The 24,631-nt window shown below is 45.3% G+C and overlaps 1 long non-coding RNA gene across 1 annotated transcript; it reads right to left on the bottom strand.

The window, feature by feature from the left end:
- Window positions 1-8,067: 8,067 nt before the first annotated feature.
- LOC129532372 (uncharacterized) lies at window positions 8,068-23,471 on the bottom strand. The gene is made up of 5 exons (XR_008678095.2): window positions 23,004-23,471; window positions 18,957-19,085; window positions 14,969-15,236; window positions 10,766-10,828; window positions 8,068-9,511 (listed from the first exon to the last, which is right to left on the bottom strand). It is a non-coding gene; the product is annotated as an uncharacterized lncRNA (long non-coding RNA).
- Between the last annotated feature and the right edge of the window lie 1,160 nt (window positions 23,472-24,631).

Genomic DNA, 24,631 nt, shown 5'->3' on the forward strand with positions numbered 1-24,631 from the left:
CAGCTACTCTACACACAACTCACTGGGAATGAGTTGATCCCCCCATGATGGTGGTCTTCAAACTTATGCGTGCATCAGAATTACTGAGAGGACTTGTTAAAACACAGATTGTTGGGTTGCCTTCCAGAATTTCTGATTCAGTAAGTCTGGGACAGGGCGCAAGAATTTTCATTTCTACCAAGTTCCCCAGTGGTGATACTAATGCTGTTCTTTTGGGGATCACATTCTAAGAACCACTGCTCTATGGCTCTTCCTAGAAGCTCAGCGCTTATCTACCTTTCCCACTTACTCATCACTTTGAGAGCAGATGGTTTGCCCTGAGAGGGAGCAATTAGGTTCTCAGCTGACCTCAGAGAAGAATCAAGAGTCAGCAAAGAATTCCCTTTTTTTTTTTTTGAGACAGAGTCTTGCCGTCACCCAGGCTGGAGTACAGCCTGCAAGTCACCCAGGCTGGAGTGCGGTAGCATGATCTCAGCTCACTGCAACAGCCACCTCCCAAGTTCAGGTGATTCTCATGCCTCAGCCTCCTGAGTAGCTGGAATTACAGGTGTGTGCCACCATGCTGGGCTAATTTTTGTATTTTTTAGTAGAGACATGACTTGTTGGCCAGGCTGGTCTCAAACTTCTGTCCTCAAGCAATCCACTCGCCTCAGCCTCTCAAAGAGCTGGGATTACAGGCATGTGCCACCATGCCCAGCTAATTTTTCTATTTTTAGGAAAGATGGGGTTTCACCACATTGGCCAGGCTGGTCTCGAACTCCTAGCCTCAAGTGATCCACCTGTCTCGGCCTCCCAAAGTGCTGTGATTACAGGCTTGAGCCACCATTTTCAGCCCAGAATTCATTTCTTTTTTTTCCTCCAGAATGAGTATAGGAAAAAAAAAAAAACAACTTTACTTTCTAAAACAGAGGTAGCCACAGGTTTCTAAGTAGTGACTGGACGTCTTAGAGAAAATGGTGTTCAGATGACATGAACTTGGTTTTGAGAACCATCGTAATGCAAGAAGCACTCTCCTTAGGGTCCGGGTGATGGCTGAGACTCATATAGAAGTAAAGTGCTCTGAAGGCTTTCTTTGTATCTGTTTCTTTTGCTGTGGAGCTTCCCTACTGCCCCAGTTTTGTACTAAAGTTTTAGTAAAGGTCAAACAGGGCTGCTCAAATGTATAGAATAAATTGTATTTGACATCAGTCACAATTACCAATTCATCTATTCAGTCAACTACATATCAAGTGATTACTAGTAATATATATCTGTCAATGTTTTAGGTGCTGGGGATACAGCAGTGACAGAAAAGTCACTATCCTCAGAGTGGTTTCATTCTAAGGGAGGGGAGATTGAAAACAGGAACAAAGCAAGCAAGGGAAAATAAATGAAGGAGGTATTGATATGGGGACTCTGGGGGTGGGTCAAGGCTAAAGTTGCTCTTTTATTTAGAGGGGTAGGGAGGGCCTCTCTGATGAGGTGACATTGGAGCAGTGACCAATCAGGAAAAAAGAGATCCAGACCTGACCCCCATCAGGATTTAGGCAAATGCAACTTTAAGGAAAGATGGGTGGTTAGTCACTTGTATATGCTAATGTTAATAATTAACTAAGTTTATAATTGGCCAAAAATGATTTTTGCTAAAAATATCAGGCAACTTATACTCACGTTCCACATTTTGGAATTATCTTAAGTCAATAGGTCAGAAATGTGGACATAGGCCAGGCATGGTGGCCCACGCCTGTAATCCCAGCACTTTGGGAGGCCAAGGTGGGTGGATTGCTTAAGCTCAGGAGTTCAAGAGCAGCCTGGGCAACACGGTGAAACCCTGTCTTTACCAAAAATACACACACACACACACACACACACACACACACACACACACAAATGTAGCCAGGCGTGGTGGCGTGCATCTGTGGTCTCAGCTACTTAGGATGCTGAGGAGGGAGGATCCCTTGAGCTCAGGGGATGGAGGTTGCAGTGAGCCGAGAAGGCACCACTGCATGCACTCCAGCCTGGGTGACAGAGTGAGACCCCATCTCAAAAAATAAATAAATAAATAAAAAGAAAAGAAAAAAGAAAAAAGAAATGTGGACATAGATTGATGCGTAAAGATGTCCATGACAACTTTATTTTAAAAAGAAAAAAATTAAGTTCGTGAGAAATGTGCTTCTTTCCCTGACCTTCCCTCCCCTCAAGGCTCCAGTGGGCGTGACTCCTCTGTCACGCCAAAGCTCTGGGGGCTTTTCTATGTGGTTGTGTTTTGTATTGAGGAAGACTTGCCTGTTTACCTGCCTACTTCTGCCCATTTGACACCGAGCTCCTTCAGGGCAGGGACTCTGTCGCATTCAGCGCCTCTCATGGCATCTGGCACATCACCATAAGCACCCTATATATGTTAGATAAGAGATTGGTCAAATGCTTTCTGGAATATTTACAGATGGAATACTATGCAGCCATTACAAATTGTTTTCACAAAAAAAAGACAAAAAATGATATTAAGTATAAACAGCAGGCTATAAAACTATAAATACAGAATGACCTTCTTATCAGAGACCAAAATTAAAGGCTGTTTCTGAGAATGTCTGTCTTCTCTTTATATTTTGTATTTTCTACTTTGGGCATAAATATTCGCTTCATATTCAGAAAAAAAGTTATCTAAAAATTCTCAAGGTGACTTTGTTCTACATTTGAGCCTACAGTCACCACTCTGGTGCTCTAAACATTTTTTTTTTTTTTTTTTGGCGGCGGTGGGGACACAGTCTCAACTCTCTCACCTATGCTGGAGTGCAGTGGTGCAAACACAGCTCACTGCAGCCTCAACCTCCTGGGCTTAAGTGATCCTCCTGCTTCAGCCTCCTGAGTAGCTAGGACTTCAGGCACGCACCAACAAGCCTGGCAAATTTTTGTATTTTTTTTTGTTTGTTTTTGTAGAGATGGGGTCTCCGTATGTTGCCCAGACTGGTACTGAACTCCTGAGCTCAAGCAATCCACCTCCCTTGGCCTCCCAAAATTCTAGGATTACAGGTGTGAGCCACCGTGCCCGGCCTAAACTTTTTTTTTTTTTTTGAGAGAGAGTCTCACTCTGTTGCTCAGGCTGGAGTGCAGTGGCACCATCTCAGCTCACTGCAACCTCTGCCTCCCACGTTCAAGCGATTCTCCTGCCTCAGCCTCCCAAGTAGCTGGGATTACAGGCACCCACCACCACGCCTGGCTAATTTTTGTATTTTTAGTAGAGACAGGGTTTCACCATGTTGGCCAGGCTGGTCTCGAACTCCTGACCTCAGGTGATCCGCCCGCCTCAGCCTCCCAAAGTGCTGGGATTACAGGCGTGAGCCACCGTACTCAGCCTGGCCTAAACATTTTTAAGACATGGAAGATTCATTGGTGACACTTTCATCGACAGGCCCATCCTCAGCATGTGAAGTGCCCTCAATTACCCTGGAAGTTGTCACCCTCAGCTGTACCGTTTTGTCTTCCTCATCACCCCTCCCAGATTCTCAGCACCACCCACATGCGTCCCTATCAAAGCAGATTAGTTCTACCTTCAGGCCTGAAGCTTCCTCTGATAATTCCTCTTTCAATTCATGTCCTTCTCCTCCTTCCAGATTCACTTCCTCCAAGAAGACTGCCCTGATTGAGAACAAAGAACATTTTCTGAGAGCTGCCTTGGGACGACAGCAGGGAAATGAGCAGGCGTTTCATACAGGCATCCGTTTACTCCCTATTCATCTATTTCCCTTCGGCATTCAAGGGCAGAGCTTCAGCCCCAGCCAAATTCTTGGTTTTTTCAGATTGACTCTAAGAAATATTCATGAAGCTTGAAAAGAATCTGCTGTATGTCTCCTAAGACATCTCTGTTTTCTTTTTTTTTTTTTTTTTTTTGAGACAGGGTTTCACTCCAGTCACCCTGGCTGAGGTGCATTGGCGCAATCTCGGCTCACCGCAACCTCCACCTCCCAGATTCAAGCAATTCTCATGCTTCAGCCTCCCACATAGCTGGGATTATAGGCGTGCACCACCACATCCGGCTAATTTTTTGTATTTTAGTAGAGACAGGGTTTTACCATGTTGGCCAGGCTGGTCTGGAACTCCTGAGCTCAGGCAATCCACCCACCTTGGCCTCCCAAAGTGCTGAGATTATAGGCATGAGTCACCTCGCCTGGCCAGACATCTCTGTTTTTCTTTGGGGGAAATAACCTTGGAAATGTTATTGATTTCTTCATGTTTTTTTGTTTGGTTTCAGGATGGCTTTTACCAGCTGGGTTAGTTTAAAATTTGGTTTATAAATCCCTTAAAACTTTTGTTTTTATTTATTTTTTTGAGACAGAGTATCACTCTGTCACCAGGCTGCAGTGCAGTGGCGTGATCTTGGCTCACTGCAACCTCCCCCTCCCAAGTTTAAGTGATTCTCCTGCCTCAGCCTCCCGAGTAGCTGGGACTACAGGCGTGCCACCACGCCCAGCTAATTTTTTTTTTTTTGTATTTTTAGTAGAGACATAGAGTTTCACCATGTTGGTCAGGATGGTCTCGATCTCTTTGACCTCATGATCCGCCCACCTCAGTCTCCCAAATTGCTGGGATTACAGGCGTCAGCCACCATGCCCGGCCCTTTTTTTTTTTTTTTTTTTTTTTGAGATGGAGCTTCGCTCTTGTTGCTCAGGCTGGAGCGCAATGGCGTGATCTTGGCTCACTGCAACCTCTGCCTCCTGGGTTCAAGCAATTCTCCTGTCTCAGCCTCCTGAGTAGCTACGATTACAGGCGCCCGCCACCACACCCAGCTAATTTTTGTATTTTTAGTAGAGACTGGGTTTCACCATGTTGGCCAGGCTGGACTTGAACTCCTGACCTCAGGTGATTCGCCCGCCTCAGCCTCCCAAAGTGCTGGGATTACAGGCGTGAGCCACCATGCCTGGCCTTTTTTTTTTTTTTTAATAGAAGCTATAACGAAAATTTGCATTTCCAGGGCACCTTCCCATCAAAGAGCTCAAAGCTTGCAAACAAATCTTAGCTTTCTGGAGAACTGGTAATATTCTATGGGGTGGGTGGGAACAGGGAGCATTCAAGACTAAAATGACATTGTTACATAATTATCTGCATAATTTAATTAAACTTGTTGCCACGTAAAGAGAACAGCTCCATGAAGCTGGTTTGCCAGGAATTCAGTTTTTTTATTTTTGTTTTTGTTTTCTTTTCCCTCAGAAAATTCTAGCTACAACCTACTACATCACCTTGTTCTGTTGTTTGGTTGAAATAAGTTATCAGCTATTGCTCCAACAAGAAAAAAGGAAGAGCCCATTTTATTGTGAATTCCAAATTCACAAACACAATGAGCACCCCGTCATTTGTGGGAAGGGGCTGCCCCCACAGCCACTTCAATTTGGAATCAATTCAAAAGACATGAAATAGGCCGGGTGCGGTGGCTCACGCCTGTAATCCCAGCACTTTGGGAGGTCGAGGCGGGCGGATTACCTGAGGTCAGGAGTTCGAGACCAGCCTGGCCAACACGGTGAAACCCCATCTCTACTAAAAATACAAAGATTAGCTGGGCATGGTGGTGGGCGCCTGTAGTCCCAGCTACTCAGGAGGCTGAGGTGGGAGAATCACTTGAACCCGGGAGGCAGAGATTGGAGTGAGCCAAGATTGCACCACTGTACTCCAGCCTGGGTGACAGAGTGAGACTACACTTCAAAAAAGAAAAAGGGCATAAAGTAAAACCACCATGTGGGAACCTGTACTGACTTCATGGATTCTTGTCAGTTGCACAGGCCGCCTCTGCTCCACATGTTGGGAACCAAGCCTTGGTGACCCTAGGAATAGGACTAGGAGTGACAGGAAAAGTTCATCCCCTTAAGAGACCTGGTCCCTGCCTGTCCTTACACCACTGATATTTATTTCTGGCTTGGCCATTGTGCGCCTTCACTCGTGCTAATTTTGGGCACAGCATCTTCTTCCCTGGCTCCTAAGTGCCAAGGCTTCCCTCTGTCGGATGCCACAATCAGTCACGATGAATGCCGGTCACCCACGCATGCGTGCTTTGTTATGGTTCTCGTTTGTACAAAATCAAAGAGGGAAGCTTTCACCAAGCCCCCTTGGTGCCAAAACATCTCGATGTTAATTTGTGCTAAAATAACTAGAGGACTAAAACCTAATCTCATACCACAAAAAGGAGACCAGGATGACCTTGCGTTACAATACAAAGGCCTTTGTGGGACCTGGGGATTATTTTTATACAGACCGTGGCGAATTTGAGCAATAAATTATACATCCTGCAGTTTTCCCATCAAGGAGCGGGTTATGAAAGGAAAGAAAACCCTGCCAGTAATAAGCAAAGACACGTGTGAGGATACATACAGGATGTCCTTATGGAAGAAAACAAATTATGTACTTTAGTGTGCCACCTAGAGGACTATGTGTGAATAAAAGTGGCCTGGCCAGGTGCGGTGGCTCATGCCTGTAATCCCAGCACTTTGGGAGGCCGAGGTGGGCAGATCACCTGAGGTCAGGAGTTCGAGACCAGCCTGGCCAACATGGCGAAACCTCGTCTCTCCTAAAAATACAAAAATAAGTTAGGCGCGGTGGCGGGCACCTGTAATCCCAGCTACTGGGGAGGCTGAGGCAGGAGAATCACTCAAGCCCAGGAGGCGGAGGTTGCAGTGAGCAGAGATCGCCACATCACACTCCAGCCTGGGTGACAGAGTGAGAGTCTGTCTCCAAAAAAAAAAAAAAAAAAAAAAAGTGGCTTTACACAGTTATTTGAATAATGATGACTTAAAATTTTTTACACTAAAAAAGAATTTATACCTAACTGGCATTTTCTGATTAGATATGAGTATAAAACTGAACAATTTAAAAAATAGAATTCACAGGCACAGATTTCACAGATTATTTCTGTTCACTTGGGAAAGATGGGGGAGAGGCACTATATTCCATGTCTTCTAAAGATATTTCTATAAGAGAAATCTAATTGTATAAAGTGGAGAAAAATGGTATTCCAAAAAAAAAAAAAAATCATTCCTCTTGGACCATGACAACTTTGAACAAAACTATTCTCACAAAATTTCATTTTAATCATCTTCTTTACAAAGCACAATACTTAAGACTTTTCTAACTACAACTTTATAAAATGAAGCAAAAAAATAATCTCCATAGATGCCTGGTCGAGTCCATGCTGAATGCAAAATAATTTTTTTTTTTTCAAAAGTGATACTTCCAAGCTTTTCAACATTCTCGATGGGTCCATTTTGTAAAGAGTAAAGATGGTGGCAGTTTGGGTAGCGGCTCCTCCAGTTCCTTGACGCAGAATCCTCTTGCTGGGTAGCCCGAGGGGCAGCAATGAAGCTAGACATACCAACTTCTCCTTCCAGAATCACTTCTCCCTCTCCTTATACAAAGGAAGCCAATGGCCTCTATGAGGGGGAAGACATCAGCTCTCTACATTCCATGTTGCCAGTGCTCCATGAGGGTGTTCCAACCGCTCAATTTCATCAACAATCCTACTCTGTATACACATTATATAAAACTATATAATTAGGGATTTTCATAAGTAGATGAGAAATTTGAACATCAAAGAATCCAATCTGCATTCTTAGATCATTAGGTCATGGGGAATCTCTGGAATCTTCAAGTTTAACGCAGAAATGCTTATAACTGTCAAGGGGTACATGGATATTTTACGCTGCTCTTGGGAACCTGTCACTCCTGACCCCAAGCACACTGAACCCGAGGCTGCTGAAAAGGCAATATATCCAGGGATGGGAATGGAGGGTATGAGGTTTCCTTCCTTATACACTCCCTTCCCTTAATTATGCCCCCACCAAGGAAGACCAAGGTGTTTGGGCTCCTTAAATACTCGGAGGGAAATAACAGCCTCAAGTAGCAAGGATGAGCACATAGGTTAAGAGGAAGGCAGGAGGAGGGAGGGAGGAAGAGAAAGGAAGAGACATTTATTTGTAATACTATCAATGATCAATAATGTGATTTTTTGTTTTTGCATTACTTCTTCAGTATTATCAACTCTCATTCTTTGTGGCTGTGCAAATCTATTAATGTTTAGTAGTTTCACTATGAAACTCAAGAAATAGACAAAGCAGCTTTTGAGAAACACATCCAACATCTTCAGGGGCCATTAAGGGACCACCCCCTCCACCCCTACCCCTGAACAGTCTCGCAATACAGTAGGCCCCTCATTTTCAGCTAAGGATGAGAAAACAGTTACATAGTCTAAGGCTGAACTGTTCATATACTACAAAGATAAAGCGGACAGACAAACATCAGTTTCCTTGGGAAAGAAAAAGCAACTCCATAAATGCAAGAAAGTTCCAATGGCTACACTTCAACATGACCCTCCTCCCATTCTCTTGGACCTGAGGAAGGGGTTACAAGTGAGCAAGGCAAATGACATTATGTGAATACAGTTTAAACGATAACACACACGGGTAACCCAGTGCAGGAAATAATACAACTTTCCCTCCCTTGTTTTCATTTACATTTTACTTTTATTTATTTTTGCTTTAATAATGCATATTCTGTTCACGCAAAAGGTGCAAAGGACAGAAAGCAGGGGTTTAACTTGGCTGATGAAAAATCAAGCAGGATGACATTTCTAGTTTCATGAACAACCTAAAACTAGGAGAAATAGAAAAGTCACAGCTGGTACCACAGAGCACGCCCAACTTCACAGCTGTCTCCTCTTAGGACCTTTGGCTAGGGTGAGAGAAGCTTTGAAGACAGTGGCCTCTAGTGGACTTGGATAAGTGGCAGATTTTTTTTTTTAATTTTTAATTTTTTTGAATCATGGTAGCTGCATCACAAAAGCTCCAATCAAGAGGGTGGTAAAAAGAAGGCACAGATCATTGCAAATACCAGACTTTCTCTTTCTCTTTTTGTAAATATACCATCATATATAAGCTAAAATTTCTCTTAGGGTGGTGGGGTTTGCTGGCAGGGAAAGGGACAGGTTGAATCTACAATTGCATATGTAATAGAATCCTAATGGGGGGACAAAGAGCGAGGCAGCTCTTAGCCTGAAGCAAAAGAAAAGGACACTCACTTCTGACTACGTGTAGTACAAACACTAGGGAAGTCTGTGACAAAACACGATTAAAAATCATAAAATTATAAAGCTTGTAAACGAATAATCTGAAATTACATTTTATTAATGGAAAATATCATCAAAATAGTACCACTATGGACTAAACTGCCTGAGTTTTCATTTCACATTGAGATCTCAGAGTAGAAAAGCCTTTAGCACAATTTTGCTCTGTGTAAGTCACAACGAGTGCCAGCCCCAGGACTAAACCCTGGGGAAGATTCTCCTCTTGGATGGAATTTGTGTTGTGCTGTCAAGACTTTTGTGCTAATCTTTCAAACAGGGACATTTTGAGGCAAACCTTTAATCTTTTTGGCACAAGATTATTTTGGCTGGGGCAGAAAATTTGAGTCTCGGACTCAGGATGAATAATGTGACATTTCATTAATCAAGTATTCATTTTGATTGTAGAGCTTTCTTTATGTCGTTCACTTCCATCTAGAAAGAGAAAAATAAGAATGGAACAAAGTCATAATGAATTGGTTGGTTTTATAGAAGCTGAAAGATTATCAACCTGGTCGACTGAAAGAAAACAATCAATCTGACAATTTTAAAGGTGACATGACATCTGAATAGACAATCAACAGCAATGCCAGAAGTGACATCAACACAGAACAGGCACACAGACACGAGGCACTAGGAAATGGTGCACATTTTGATTCTCAGGCTGCCAGGCTGCAAAGTTTGTCAAAAGCAGCAATAATTCCAGTTTCTTAGCCAGAGGGTAGAGCAGGCGGTCCTAACAGGCTGGGCCAACTGGCAGTGTTGGAAGGCAGCTGTGGTTGGCTCAAGGGGGTGTCTGTCAGCACCCCCAAAATGATGGCAAGCAGCTACCTATCCTTTGTTAAGCAGCATGGGTCCCCATCACCACAAGGGCGCCAACTGGATGAAAGCTAAAAGTCTACCTTCGGTCAATCAGAACTCCCACGCATTCTCTGCCATTTGGTAACAGCAGTGTTGAATCAGAGGCTACAGGGGACAGAGCTCTAACACCCTGGCAGGACAGAAATGGCCATTACTGAGAAATCAAGAGCAAATGCCCCCGAACGTGGACAGCTGTGGCCCCTGGAGCCATAGCGACCACATATAATGAGGCCTCTTGGAAATGGAGGTGGGAGAGGGGCTTTTCACAGAGATGTTTAAGATTAATTCCAGGCTGGGTGCGGTGGCTCACACCTGTAATCCCAGCACTTTGGGAGGCTGAGGCAGGCGGATCACCTGAGGTCAGGAGATCGAGACCATCCTGGCTAACACAGTGAAACCCCGTCTCTACTAAAAATACAAAAAATTAGCCAGGTGTGGTGGCACATGCCTGTAGTCCCAGCTAATCGGGAGTCTGAGGCAGGAGAATTGCTTGAACCCGGGAGGCGGAGGTTGCAGGGAGCCAAGATGGCACCAGTGCACTCCAGCCTGGGTCACAGAGCGAGACTCCGTCTCAAAAAGAAAAAAAAAAAAAGATAAATTCCAAATGAGAAACCCAATTTGGGGCACATTTCCTAATGTTTCCCTTCCCCAAGACTTCCTGGGGAAACGATATGTAGTAAGCCCATACGATTCTAAGAAGATGGTCACAGGAAATGTATCCAGATCTGCAGAGAGGTGACAATCATTTATTTTTGAAATAAAAGCCCTGACAATGTCCTGCCCCACTGAGCCTAGGACTCACGGGCAGCAGAACCCAAAGGGACGCACCTGCAACCGAAGCCGGATTTTCTTCTCTTCATCCAACTCAGAAATAACTGTTTAATCTCTCGTCTGAAAAGCAAATGGCAATGAAATTAACCAAAATCCCAGACTTCCTTCATCAGAGGTCAGAAATCTCTTATTATCACTACAAAATCCATCTGATCCTTTTTTACAAAGAAACAGTGGACAAAACATCATTATTTTCTTTGCATTGTTACTGCTTAAAATTTGTTTCAGACAGTAAGGCTCACCATTATTCTGGGGCCCCTAAAATATGTAGCCAGCAACTGGTGGGTGCGGAAGTGATCTTTGAAATCCCTTAGTCCAAACTTCTCTCAAAAGGATAAGATGGGGAAACTGAGGCCCAGCGTGGTGGCCTGACTTGCCCAATTACTAGACTTCACGTAACCTGTCAGAATATGACAGGTTCATGTTCTGTCATCTTCCCCATAACCATTCCTTTATTACAAAATCACTGGGCTTTAAATGTACTTATTATAATTTTTTTTTTGAGACAAGGGCTTGCTCTATTGTTCAGGCTGAAGTGCAGTGGCACGATCACAGGTCACTGCAGCCTCAACCTCCCAAACTCAAGCGATCCTCCTGCCTCAGCCTCCTGAGTAGCTAGGACTACAAGCGCACACCACCATGCCAGGCCAATTTTTAAAATTATTTTTGTAGAGATGGGGGTCTATGTTGCCCAGGCTGGTCTTGAACTCCTGGGCTCTAGCAATCCTCCTGCCTTGGCCTCCCAAAGTGCTAGGATTACAGACATGAACCACTAAGCCTGGCTCTTCTTGTAATTTTTATTGCAGATGTTTTTACCACTCCATATATATTTCCTTTATTTTATTTATTTATTTATTTATTTTTATTATTATTATTTTTTGAGATGGAGTCTCACTCTGTTGCCCAGGCTGGAGTTCAGTGGGGTGATCTCGGCTCACGGCAACCTCCGCCTCCTGGGTTCAAGCGATTCTCCTGCCTCAGCCTCCCGAGGAGCTGGGATTACAGGCACACACCACCATGCCTGGCTAATTTTTGTATTTTTAGTAGAGACGGGGTTTCACCATGTTGGCCAGGCTGGTCCCAAACCCCTCTCCTCAGGTGATCAGCCCACCTCAGCCTCCCAAAGTGCTAGGATTACAGGCGTAAGCCACCGCACCTGGCCTATTTCCTTTATTTTCAATAGGGTTTTTAATTGCTGAAAGGTTACTGGTATGTTTTCATGGATTCTCACAAAATCCTACACAGTAAGTCCCAAAAACTTGGGGGTAAAATAATTGGAGTAACGGTATGGCAATCATGTCTTAGAGAAACTGGCATGACTTAGGATCCACGGCCTAATGCCCTTTCCAACACGAAAAATAATGAAGTGCACAGCACTAACCATCCCACAAAGTTAGGGCTCTATACTTAGGACACTGCAACCATCCAAACACTGGGCAGAGAGCTGTCCTCCATTTTCAGGTATCCAACCCTCCATTTTACATGCATATTTTTACAGACTGGATTGGAAAATCAAGAAACAAAGATGCCTGAGACACCACAGTAAAATAAGGTGGAAGTTATATTGCATTTTCTCACTTTGGATGAGCACGATGATGGTCCCTATTCTCTGGGGCAGTGTCCCAGCTCTGCTGTCAACATACTGGGTTTATATCACAACGAATATGAACCAGTTGTGATTCATTACTGTATTTATTTAAGCACACATCATGCACCCATATCTCAGTGGGTACTACTTAGGGATTAGGAAGGAAGAAGGTGAGACTCCAAGCAAATGCTCCAACCCCAGGAGACTGGCAGGCAAAGCCTCAAGCAGTCCAGCTGTGGGGAGTTAATTGGGGAAAGCAGTCCAAAGAAAGTCACTAAGTCTTGAACTAGTGAAATGAAAATGAGCGTAAGTCTATGAGGAGGAAGAAACACAGGGGAATTGACAGAGAAAAGCCAGAGAAAAGCAGGGAGGTGAGAACCAGCTTATTTGGGGATAAGGAGAGCTGGTGTGGACTTGAGTTGAAGGCTAACAGGAAACTGACATGAAGAACTAATACAAGAGACTAGTAGGGACCCACTGACCCTGGGCACGAAGGCCAGACTGACGTAGGCAGCAAAAGGCAGGCTTTGGAAGAGAGGCCACTGTGGGGTGTTGACTCAAGAGATGTTGGCCGGGGAAAGACAATTCCCACCAACTATTTGCAGGCTTCACAGTGGGGGAGAAACATGGTGTGGCAGCCCGGAAGCACAGGGCATTTCAGATGTTGCAGGCACCTCTCAGAGGGTCCAAACAGCTAAAGCCCTGAATTCAAGCCAGTCTGATGCCATGATGGTCCTGTTCAGAAGGCAAGAACCAATGCTCTGGGGTATCCTGGGGCCTCTGGGATGTCCTGTCTAGGAAAGGGACACAGGTCACCTGGACGTGGATGGGGCCTTTGGGTACCCAAATGAGTAACCTCCAGAGCCAGATAGGAGCTGGGGACTTTAAGGGGTTAGAGGTAGCCTGGCTGGCCCCAGGATTCCTTCTCAAGTACCATCTGTCAGTCCTGTATATTAATCTGATGGATCTCTTCCAGGCTGGGGTAAGTCCAAGAGGCTTCAATTCCCTCCCAGCCTGAGTGGAACAGAACCCGCTTAGAGCCACATTACTCAAAGCGAATTCCATGGAACCCTCATCCTAGGATGCTCTGGAAAAAAAAAGGTTCTGTGATTAAGCAGGTGTCGGACACCTTGCATATGCTATCCTCTCCATCCTCCCAATGCAAAGCGAAGGCTCTGAAGAGCCCTTCAGAAAAGAACTTAAGTTTGCTTAACCCAGTTATCCCCCCAAAGTGACCAAAAAACACATTAGGGCCCTCAAGCCACGTAGAGGGAGGCAGGTGACAGGGCTTCTGCTGACCCCAGACTGGCAGAGGGCTTCATCGCTGTAAGTCTCTGGCTGCATCTCCTGTCACCACCCCAGGCACCTCCAATCCAAGGAGGCCAGTCACCTGGGGATGTGTTGACCTCACCAGGCTGCCCCGTGTGGCCAGGAATCAACATGATGTTTTCGCTGCTGGAGTAGTGTGCTCTTGGCAATCCTAAATCATCGTTCAAAATCCTACCCGGGAAATAACTCTTTGAGATGCCTCCCTTGATTCTCTCAAGAAACAGCTAACTGATCCCTAAACTCCTCGAGCCTCAGTTTACTCAGAGCAGTGCCTCCCTACTTTTCTTTTTTTTAGACGGAGTCTCGCTCTGTCACCCATGCTGGAGTGCAGTGGCGCAATCTTGGCTCACTGCAACCTCCTCCTCCTGGGTTCAAGCAATTCTCCTGCCTCAGCCTCCCAAGTGGCTGGGATTACAGGTGCACGCCACCACGCCCAACTAATTTTTTTGTATTTTTAGTAGAGACAGGGTTTCGCCATGTTGGCAAGGCTAGTCTCAAACTCCTGACCTCAGGTGATTCACCTGCCTTGGCCTCCCAAAGTGCTGAGATTACAGGCATGAGCCACCATGCCCATTCTCTACTTCTAATCCTCCTATGGGCTTTGTCATTGCAAACCACATCCTGGATGATAATGATGTATGATACTTATTTTTGTGTCCAGGTCTTTCTCCTCAACAAAGTGCTCCTTGAGGATTAGAGATGTGGCGAGAGTGTGTGTGCAGCCATGCAGGAAGAAAGACCCCCACTGCCCCGCCCCGCCCACTGCAGTCTCATGGTGAGAACATCTTACTGAGTGTAAAATCTTGGGCTTCAAGATTCCCTACATCTTCTTCATACATTACTTGTACCTCAATGCAGGCCAACTGCTTCATCTGGCAGCTAAGTGAAGAAATTGCCATTTTTCTGTTGCAAGAGGAAAAGCTAGCTGTTGAGCTTATTTAAGAAGTGGTTCATGTACATACTGTATTTTATGGGGGATTTAAATGCTTTTTTCTTAGCAGCCTGCTGAGAGCATCAGTCCCTGCAATGGACTCATCCCTCTATGCCCCATGGCCAGCCCGTGCCCTTCCTGCACACAGTAAGTCCAGCAAAAACATGCAGCAAAATTTAGGTATAAATTAAGACTCTCGGGGTCTACACGCACTCCCACCATTGCTGCCACCATCACCGGGGAGACCAGGCCCGCCCTCCAAGGCAGGCTGGGATCCATGCTTTCAGAACTAGGTGCTGGCCTGGCAGAGAGCAACCTGGGTGACGGCCCCCAAGAGTCCCCAGGCACTCACTTCTGCTGGTCCTTCATGGTCTCGATGATGCTCCTCAGCTCACGGACCTGTGTCCTTAGCTCCTCCACGGCTGCCTGGCTGCTGGCCGCAGGCTCCATCTTTGGTTTTCCTTCCGTGCCGAACAGAGACGGGGAGTTGGCTCTGTGTCCAGCTGTTCCCAAAGAGGATGACGGGGGGAGGGCGCCGCTGAGGACAGAGGGGCTGGCCCACCGCCACCTGCTGCCATGGTCCCCAGCTTGGGCGGCAGGGATGCTTTGTTGTCAGACACCTGTGACGAGGGAAGGCAGGGAGGGTTCAGGTCCGGGGATTTGTGTGCTGCGTCTTTGTCCTGGTTAGTCAAACTCTCCGTTAACACCACTGTCCCCGCCTCTCTCCACACACTCCATTCACTTGTTCCTTCATCCACAAGCCACCAAGGGCCTGCTTGGTACAGGCATTTCCCCCTTACTCACATGCTGCCTTCTATGTATTTTAAATGTGACCTTCTTTCTGGACAGAGTTTCCGACTGGTTCAATATACACATTGAGATGCCCAACTACTTGCCAGGCACCACAAACTCTGAAGTGAACAAGACATGCCTTAATAGGCATTCTCCTGGTCTCCAGGGAGCTCAGAACCCAGTGGGGCGCAGACAGACAGACCAATGCACTGAGATGGGGGGACGACTGCACAGAGGGAGGTGAGCATACAGAGCCCCAGAAACACAGAAAAGGGGCCAGCCATCCAGACGGGCAGGCATCGCAAGCAGGTGCTGACAGTCCCGTCTTGGAGGAGGACCAAGAAGTAGCCAGAGGAAAGGAGGGGCGCTTAGAGAAAGAAGCTGCAGCGGGAGGGAACACGCCAGGCAAAGGTCTAGAGACCGCAGAGCAAAATGCATTGGTGGGAAGTACTGCTAGACCGTCAAAGGGGGCAAGAGAGGGCCTTGGGGGCAGAGCTAAGGCTGGGAAGTACAAGCGGCTAGGTGAAAGGGTGAGAGGAGGGCACACGGTGCTGAGGACCATGCTGGCTGCAGAAAGGCTGAAGGGTTGGCAGATCTGGAGCTGGAGAGAACTGCTGGGAGAGTCTTACACAACGTAAGCTAGAAGCGGTCAGGGTTGGACCCAGGCAGTGGCTAGGAGGATAGACACAAGACAACTTTGAGTGATGTGGCGAAGGCAAGCACAGCCGACATAGAGCACCAGGCATTGTTCCCAGTGCTGGGGGCAGGAGTGGGCCAGGAGGATGGAGACCCTGCCCTCATGGAACAGACGCCTTGTGAGCAGGGAGATGTGGTCCTGGACAGGATGCAGAGGGTGGAGGAGGAAGGACAGATCAGGGACCACGGGTGTGGTGCACACACCAGGCATCGAGATTGTACCTTTCATGGGAGAAACAGCAGATTGAAGAATCAGATAATGATTTCCGTTTTTGACACATTGGATTTTAGGAGCCCTTAGTGACTGGGAGAGAGGGGAGGAAGAGGGGATGAAGTAGAAGACAGGCCTGGAGGAGAGTCCAGAAGGAACGAAGTGGTTGCATGCGTGGGTGAAGGGTGCTGAGAGGAAAACTGGGTGGAGTCCACTTGGTGGAGCCAGGGAGACAGAAAGCTGCTCCTGGCAGATCAGCACCTGGATGGGAGGTGAAGGTGTGGCCTGCAAGTTTAGGACTCTCTTTCCAGAAACTTGGTTAAGGCAGGAAGACGGGAGAGAGGGAGCATGCTCATGCGGAAGCTTCAGGGGGAGGTGGGATCAGGGAAGGGCTCTGTTCACTTTCCAGGACTGGGGAGACCCTAAGCTGCACGATACGCTGAGAGAAAGAGCCAGCGAAGGGCCAGGCTGAAGATGGAGGAGACTGGCTGGGGAGGCCTGATGGAGAAGTGTCCTGAGGAGGCCAGGAGGGCCGAGGAAGAAGGACAGTCATGGGCGAGAGAGAAGAGGGGTGCCCAGTAGGCCCCTGGGGGAGAAGGCACCAACAAGGGAGCTGGGAGGCAGGTGGCGAGGAGGGAAAAGAGTGGGACAGGATGTTGGGAGGCGGGGGCGATGAGCAGCAGGGCAGAAGTAGAGGCTGGTGGTGAAGCTTGGCAACGCGGCCGTGAGACTCCCTCCAGCAGCAGGTACCCAGCAGGCTAACCCAGCGCAGGAGCCAAAAGGGGCTTGGCTGGCATGGCGAGGAGGCAGAGTCTGGATTCAGGCTGTGCTAGAGGGAGAGACTGGGCAGAGAAAGCCAAAAGCAGATGGGCCATCATTCCCAGCCTCTCTGCTCGCCTTTTTTCTGCCAAGTTACCATTGAGGAAAAGTGCTCTCTGCTGCCAGGAATAGCGCTCCGCCAGCCTGTGCTTTATCATTAGTAGGAGTCAGAGTAAGAGGGAAGAGGAACTGACATTTCTGGAGCAATGATCACATGCCGGACACCGGCTAGACAATTTGAGCAACGATCGGTTGGCACAAGCATTTTACCAAGCAGAAAACTGAGGCTTAGAGAAGTGGCTGAGTAGTTCCCCAAGACTCATAGGTAATAACTGGCAGAACAGGGGATCAATTCCCTATCAACTGGATCCCTCAAGTCCAGCACTGCGACTGTGGCTGCCTGAGTCTGAAGATTCGCACTCTCCTGTCCTCTCCTTTGCTTGTCACCTATTCCTGGGCTTATGCCTTTTCCTGTTGCCCATCCTGCATCCTTGCGGACCTCCCATACTCCTGTGACCCACCAATGCCTTTGCACTGACTGACTTCCAGACACTTCTTGAATCAATGCTTCTCTTGGCATTTCCTATATGACACGCTCTCCCGGCCCATTTCGGCTACTGAGCAATTTTAAAGCCCTCACAGAGTATAGGCCACTGCCCTCCCTGATCAAATTAGTTCAAGTGGAATTTCTAGAAGCACTGAAGAGCACAACATGACAACTCCGGGGAAGTGAAATAGGCTAATGGGATACAACTGTGTAAATCAGAACCACGAAAACCCACTGTCCACCAGTAGATGTCACTGTAGAGACACCCCAGGGATGTCAAATGAAACTATACCTACGGTCACCAGAAAAAAACGGGTCTAAATGCAATTTCTGCAGATGGAATCCTTTTATAAAGAAAGAATGCTTCGGTTTTTGAATAATTACAACTGATCTGTTGTATAGGATCACGTTTTGCTTACTGTATCAGATTTTTCAGAAAATCTATACATGTAAATTCTTAAATCTATGGAGAAGGAAAATTCCACGGTAACCTTTGATTTCTTTGTGCTATTCCTGCTTCAAGTGACTATAGTTTTCTGCTTTTAGACAGAAAGAAGTTGCTAATATTCAGAGAAAATAATTCCAATTGACTTGGTTTTCTTAGTGGGAGAAAATGGAATTTTAAAATCTTGGTTCGTATTCATAGGAAGAGAATTTGCACAAGATGCTCCTCAAAAGTTACATGCAGTAGCTAAAAGTTAAATGTCTTCCTTGTTTCTCATAAACTAATAAAGTATCTATACTATTCTCTGGGCATGGAATAAAATTAAAGTGTTTTTAGACTATAAATTTATCATAGAATGTGACTCCAAATCAATTTTCTTTGAGATCACATTAGTTATTTATATTTATGATCTTCCAACTATAATTTGTGACCAGCTTTGAACATAAAAGACAAGATCTGTGGGCAGAGGGCACAGCATTTAATATATTTGATGTCTTCTCTCTAGACGCCTCAAGGCTTTTTAAATTGTTCTGGTTGTGGTGATGGTGGTAGTGTGTGAAGGTATTTGTGAACGTGTGTGTGATGGTATGAAGAGGAGATCAAACCACAAGAGAACAACATGGGAAATAAACAACTGAACTTGTATCTCAGGGATTCTGCCTAGTTTCAGAGACTGCAACATGCCTTGGGGATTTTGATGAGTAACAGAATCGCTGTCACTGAAGAATGACAAACACCTGCACTGTTTGTGTATCTTTGTTTGGTTTATAACCCATCATTAGCACATGCATGAAATGACAAGGACACCCTCGCCACGGCTGGTGACTCACTTGGGATATGGTAACAGTCTTGGAAGTTTTCTTTGACGCATCCACTCCTCTGTGCGCAAGTGAAATGTGTTCCTCCTTATCCTCTTCGGGACTTGGGGAGTCGAAGATATCAGGGCTTGAAAGGGATGACTGTTAAAGCCAAAAGAAAATGCTTTTGTCAGAATTACACCTTAGCTGACACCACTTTCATTAATATAATGCTGTATGCTTTCCAAAGCACTCGACACTGCTATTTTGTCTTCTCACGATAACCCTGTGAGGCAAAAAAGTGTGCTGTTATCCACGCGCTCAAGTCACATAGCTGATTAGTGGCAGAACTGCGACTAAGAAGCAAGGTTTCCTAAACCAGGGATCTTGCCACTGATGTCCATCAATCACTTCATCCTTGCAAGCATCCATCGTCCATCCTTTCCTGCTCCTTCCTCTAAACATTTGCTACCATGTGCCAAGCAGTGAGCTTGTGCTGCAGACTTAGTGACATGCCACACAGGATGCCTGCCCTCACAGGGCTGACAGTCTACCAGGGAAGAACACACAGGTCAACAAGAGGCTGCTCTAATCTGCCTCTCCTCCATTCCCTCCTCTTCCTTTTCCTTGACCTTTTCCATGATCACTAAATCTGCTGCATACGGAAGTGCCCTAAAGGATGTGTCTGAGAGAAAACCATTTCCAGTGATAAGGGCTCACCAGGCTTGTGGTCCAGTGACCAGTGTTTCCTCAGCTTGAGAGCACAGCCCTGCTCGCTAGTGCAACAAGCTCATATCTCCTTTCGTACCTGCTGCTAAATATCTGCCCTCATTATTGCTGACAGTCAACATTCATTTTGGAGTCTGTATTGCTATAGTATATTTACAGAATGGCAGCACCTTTTGGTAAAATATAGGACGACACCCCTGTTCTTTCTGCCTCACTGTGAAGATCACTATAAAGATAAAAAAGCCAGATGAGGCCAGATGCAGTGGCTCATGACCGTAATCCCAACACGGGGATTATGAGGCGGGAGGATCTCTTGAGCCCAGGAATTTGGGACCAGCCTGGGCAACATGGTGAAACTCCATCTCTACGAAAAATACAAAAATTAGCCAGGCATGGTGGTGTGCACCTGGAGTCCCAGCTACTCGGGAGGCTGAGGTGGAAGGATCACTTGAGCCCCGGAGGTCGAGGGTGCAGTGAGCCATTGACATTGCACCACTGCACTCCAGCCTGGACAAAAGAGTGGGGACCCTGTCTGGAAAAAAAAAAATTCTGGACCAATTCACTGGAATTCACTTGGTCACAGATGATCACTGGGCTAGAATTTCCCTATTTTGGAACAAAGCAAATTAAAATAAGAGTTCCTATAGCAAGGAATCCTTTATAATGAAGAATCTTCCACAGATCTCTTTGAGCAAGCTCATCTTCAGCTTCATCACTATGCTTTCTACCCTGGTGGTAGAAAAACAGTCCCATTTAAAGTCACCACTTGGCGTCATTATAGAAAAATTACACCCAAAAATATCGTATGTTTTCTTCTGTTTACTTAAGGCAGAAACCTAATGCATTTTAGGGAATTTTTAAGCAAATTTTTCAATTTAACAGGTTTTATTTGTTAATCTTCATTTAATCTGAAAATCCAATTACCTAGAATAACGTTTCCCCCACCACCAAGCCTTCTTATTAATCTAGGCTTAACTGCTTAGCCACCATACCATGCCTGAATCCTTTCATTTTGAGATTTTATTCAAAAAGCCAGTTCCCTCCATTACAACCTAGGGTTCATGAGCTGCCAATCAAAGCTTGCTCTTTGAGTCCTATAAACATAAAGAACTTCAGCTAGGGTCAGAGGCCCCAGGCTGGGGAATCATGACTGGTGCATTTCCTCCATCATTTCCCCCAGTGGCCTTTGAGGAATACGCCCATATCCACTAAGCCTCCACTTGCCTATGAAAAATCCACAGGTGCTAACTGAAGAAGAGTAAATAGGAATTCAATGTACACATCCAAGTAGGGATGAATGGGAATGAAGAGAATATAATATTTATACTTTAAAGCACAAATATATCCTTTTGTTTTAAGTCTGCAAATGAAATCACTTCATATAAAATGCCAAACTTCGAGTCATTGTGCCGTAAGCTTCCTGCAGGCAGTGACCATGTGCTTTTCATTCCAGTTGTATCTTTGGTACCTGGCACAGTGCTGAGCCCATAGGGGATAGATGTCTATAAAGAGTTGTTGAATGAATGAACAACTGTGTAGTCCGAAGGCAGTGAAGATGATATGTCCTCACCACATCCCCCAAATACATACGAACTCTCAGGCATGGGATGTATGGACCAAAGGTGGGACAAGAGATGGTAATTTAAACCTTTCTGTAATTCTGGAAGTCACAAGGCTCTTTAGACCTTGAAAAGTTGGGAAGAATTTGGAAGGAAGACAAAAATGATCAAGGATTTACAGAGAAGATGGAGGAGGTAGGATTGAAAAACAAAATATAGAGATACTAAGAACCAACTAAACAGGTCGTGGGTACAAGAGGGGTGTTGGGGTGGGGTGTGAAGAGGTGAGAGGGAGAAGGGAAAGAAGGTGGTGTTGACAGAGAAGTCTGTATAACAATAAAAATAGTCAGCTACTTTTAAAAGTGTTTCACCCAAAAAGTTGTCAATGCAGTTAGGTTTTTCATACTAAGAGGAAAAATAGGATGACTCAAACCATACTTCCATACTCTAGATATGAGAGAAGAGGTTCCAAGGAAGTGACATTCTTTTTCTTCTAAAAGATGACACCTTAGGTGGGATCACTGATGACATGAAAATAGGAAGTGTCCTGGGAAACCTGCAAAAGGTTAATTCCTTGGTTTATCTGGGTAGAGGTTATAAGGACTTAGACTCACTGGAACAAGGCAATGTGCTATATGGAAATAAATAGAGAGAGAGAGAGAGAGAGATCAAACTTATACACAAACACAACTTGTGGAAGGTGAGCTTGGAGGGGACAGAACAACCTGTGGCAAAAGCAAAGCATACATTTCCCTTTGACCCACTTCCAGAAAATTTTTACCCAAGTCAATAATTTTAGAGCAGCATCAAGATTTTTCTGCAGTGGCATTCATTTGAGTGTTGTTTATAATGAGGAACAGGAAACAACATAAATGCCCAATAACAATACATTGGCTAAACGCTCACATACTCATAGGTTAGAAAAATGGGCAGCCATGAAATGTGATGTCAGGGAAGAATGTGTCATGACTGGGGAGAAAGGCACACAACAGAAGAGGAGAAAAGCAAGTTTCACAACGATGCGTACTATGTAATCCTATTTGTGAAGAAATAATTTTATATATACAAATAATTTTTTTTAAAAAGCTAAGGCTGTATAACAAAAAGTTAACGGTTCTTTGCACTGGGGAGCAGGATTACAGATAACTTTCTTCTTTACACATTTTGTAGTTCAAATTTGGTACAATAAACGTGTAATAGGTTTGCAATAAAAAGTCATTCAAAACGACCCAAACAAAAATCTTCTATGGGTTATCCTGAGTGTTCCAATCAGTCTCTCCTTCATCACCAGGTGCCTCATATGTTTGAAAACAATCTCCTGAAGGTCTGTGTGGTATTCTGTGGAGGGGCACAGGCAACGGGGATTTGAGAGAGAAAGGTTCGGCTGCTGCCTGGCGCTATATAGGAGCAGATCTTTATTTAGTAAAGTTTTGTTTTGTTTACACACCAAACCAGCCTCATTCTCCTCTCCCCACCCATAAAACGTGATTTTTTTTCTTACCCATTTCATTTCAGGTTCAAATAAGAATCAGTCTGGAAGGAAAGAAAAGGAAAGTGGGAATACGGAGCACCTACCTTGCTGGCAGAAACACAAAGAACAAATAGAAAGAAATGCCGCTCAAGTCAAGAAGACTGAAATCACTTTTGGTTGGCAGTGTATCTCATGGCCTCCCTCTCCCAGGGTGTCCACAAATCGGCTGCTTGCAGAAGAGTCCTTAGCTAGAGTTTCTAATCTGTCCTGCTTTTCCGCTGTAGAGAAGTAAGGGGACATACAGTTTGAGGAGACACTTACAGATGTGAGGGACTGGGACGGAGGCCGCCTCCCTGTAGCTTTTGGTCTGCTTGTGGTCGGATGACTGAGTTTCTCAGTAGATGATACCACGGAGTCAAAACCTTCTAAGTCTAAAACAAAAGTAAAACAGTTTTAAGAGCCAAAATAGGAGCAAAGACTCTTATGATATGTCATAAGCACCTCTCTTCCTCAATAATAATACTTTCTGTCTGGATTACACTTCATCTTTTACAAAGGCTGTTTACGTCCTTTGGTCATTCAATAAACAGGATTCAAACTGAATGGAATAATCATGTCCTTCTTAGTTTAACAAGCTATTGCATGGAAGAGAGAGAAACAGGATTTTTCTTTTTCCCTTCTACAGCTATATCCATAAATCTTTAAAAAGCTACAGAAAGAGGATTAGAGGAAGAATCCTCTTTTTTCCACAAATCCAAGTCCATTTTAGTAGACAGAACACTCTGGCAGTCTCGACACAAAAGGCAGTTATTACAAGGTACAACAGCCACAAGTGAGTGGATGCCGGTCATTGATTCCAAAAGACAAGAAGAGATGGCAGTCCTGCTCCTCTGCACTTGTGACTGGTCTAGAGGCAGCTATGTAGTCCCATTTGAGTTACTGAGCAATACAGGGCAGTATACTGAGAGCCTGTGGGAAACAGATTTTTCTCTCTGTCCAGAGAGAGGCAAGTGAGAAGGCCTTTTGTGTTGCTGTTCCTCTTCTTTCTTGCTTGGGATGCTACTGTGTAAGGACAGGATGTCTGGAGCTGTGGCAGCCATCTGGTGACCATGTGGCCATCTAGTCACAGGATGGCAAGGCAGAAAAATGGAAAATGTTAACTGACAACCCCGATGGGTTGCAACCCCGGGATGATCTAGTGCCCAGACTTCTTGCCATGTGAAATTAACAAACGCCTGTTATTTCAGCCAGTTTTAATCAGATATTCTTTATTTGAAGCTAAAAACATCCTAACTGCCATAACTGCAGCTATACTGGTCCAGGACAGAGAAGTTAAAAAAAATGATGTGCATTTCCCCTCACTTTATTTTGGGGATAATTCTTTTGCTGATGGTTATAATAAGTGGTCTGGCTGTATGACAGCTTTATTCTATTAATGAACAGGCAGGTGTTATCTGCAAACTATTTTCTTTAGTAGAATATGCAAAATCAAGCACAAGTCACTGGTCAGGAGAAGCAATTAAATTACACCTGGGATTATATTAAGTGACATTATCCTAGCACCTGATGATAACTCCTCTTATCAGGGCAAGGCAGGTATAATGAAAGGTTAACCATCCGCAGAGATGGCACAAAGGAAAACATCAGTGGTGCTCTGAAGCCAAGAGGGAGCCCATCAGCATCCAGTACCTGAATGAGGCTCATAAACACCCATCTCTCTAGCTGGGCTCAGCAGGGTGCCAGGAGGACCCTGGTCAGGGGAGGGCAAAGATTCCCTCTGCTAGAATGTGCTTCTCCAGTCCTGGCTCACTAAGCTGACCCCTCTCAGGGGCCTTCCCTTTAAGAGAACCTTATTATTATTTTTTCTTTCTTTCTTTTCTTCCCCTCCCTCCCTCTTTTTTTTTTTTTTTTTTTTTTGACAGGGTCTTGCTCTGTCTCCCAGGCTGGAG

Source organism: Gorilla gorilla, chromosome 1 (assembly GCF_029281585.2).
Source record: "Gorilla gorilla gorilla isolate KB3781 chromosome 1, NHGRI_mGorGor1-v2.1_pri, whole genome shotgun sequence".
NCBI classification, from domain to species: Eukaryota; Metazoa; Chordata; class Mammalia; order Primates; family Hominidae; genus Gorilla; species Gorilla gorilla.